This window comes from Bison bison, unplaced genomic scaffold, assembly GCF_000754665.1.
Source record: "Bison bison bison isolate TAMUID 2011002044 unplaced genomic scaffold, Bison_UMD1.0 scf7180017864266, whole genome shotgun sequence".
In the NCBI taxonomy this organism is placed as follows: domain Eukaryota; kingdom Metazoa; phylum Chordata; class Mammalia; order Artiodactyla; family Bovidae; genus Bison; species Bison bison.
In genome coordinates this window covers 1,910,901-1,912,320 of record NW_011494838.1, presented here as the reverse complement: position 1 = coordinate 1,912,320, position 1,420 = coordinate 1,910,901, and the positions used below count along the sequence as shown (strand labels likewise).

General features: G+C 56.2%; 1 protein-coding gene across 1 annotated transcript in view; it reads left to right on the top strand.

Moving 5' to 3' along the window:
* The window catches only part of TSSC1 (tumor suppressing subtransferable candidate 1), a 63,217-nt gene that overhangs the window by 57,658 nt on the left and 4,139 nt on the right, over positions 1–1,420 (top strand). The gene's annotated exons all lie outside the window — the stretch shown is intronic.

The window sequence follows — 1,420 nt, the reverse complement described above, 5'->3', positions numbered from 1 at the left end:
GCTGATTATGTCACCGTTTGGAAAGGCAGATACCAGCCTAGTTTGTGCTGCTGTGACTCATTCAATCAACCAGTTTTATTTTTGCTAAAGAAATACTAATTCCAAATCTGAATGTGATTCATAAACGTAGGAAAAGAAAAGCATTAGATTCTGTCTTCTCTTGAAACAGTGCCGGTTCACGTATGCAAAAATGAACGTGCACAGATGTTCCTGGGGCATTGTGCGCCATGCAGGGGGTGGAGACCCCCAGTGCCCAGTGGTAGGAGGTCAGATAGGTCAGTCCAGCAGCATCCATGTGGGGGATGGTGAGGGCGTGAGGCAGGGCTGGGCGCGCAGCACGCAGTGCACCCAAGACCCGCCGTTCTCCCTAATGTGTCGTTTCTGTGCGTTCACCACATGCTGGGGGCTTTTTGCTAAGTGAAAGAGATCAAGTTGGAGAAAATCATGTGTAGTGTGAGCCAGTTTTTAATCCAAATAAAGCATGTTGTGTGTGCATATGTGTGTGTACGCTCGTCTGGATGCGTGTGTGTGCCTGTGTGTGATGTTGTGTGTGCATATGTGTGTGTGTGCTCGTCTGGATGCGTGTGTGTGCCTGTGTGTGATGTGTGTGCATATGTGTGTGTGTGCTCGTCTGGATGCGTGTGTGTGCCTGTGTGTGATGTTGTGTGTGCATATGTGTGTGTGCGCTCGTCTGGATGCGTGTGTGTGCCTGTGTGTGCTTCCGTCTGTCCGCATGTCAGTGTGTGCTGCTGCGTGCGTGTACGTGTGTGCTTGCATCTGCGTGCATGTCTGTGTACTGCTGTGGGCGTGTACACTTCTGTGCGTGCACGTGTGTGTGCACGTGTGTATGCTCGTGTGTATTTACCATTTGAATGCTGGAGTACAGTTGAGACAGTTTGGTCATTCCTGCAGTCCGGGAAGAAGCTCCTGTCCCCTGGACCCGAGTGGGCTGTCTGGCTGTCTGCTGCCCAACCCCCAGCCCCGGGTCTGCAGCAGCTGCTGAGCGGGCGGCTCAGCACAGTGAGCTCGGGTCCTGTGGGTCAGAAGGAAGCTGGGCCTAGTGACCAGACCAGGCGTGAAGGCAGCCCTGGCCAGGGCAGTGTTCCTGGAGGCCGCCCAGGGCGGGCTTGTGTCTCGGTCGTCTCTAGTCCACACTGTGCTTCTCAGGCAGTTACGACCGTTGGCACCCTGGGAAGCCGTGTGCACTCTGCACAGTGAGTCCAGGGGGCCCCCTGCGGTCCCTGCTGCCGTCTGGTTGTGTCTGTCAGTCGGGATTTACAAGGTTTCAGGCTGCGCTGCGAGCCTGCCCCTGCTGACCACCACCCGGTGTTGGCCTGAGCGGGACGAGGCTGCCCTGTCCAGGAGGGCCGATGGTCCCAGCGCCCTCTCCCCCTGCCCCCAGGGTGTGGAACGTCCGCTA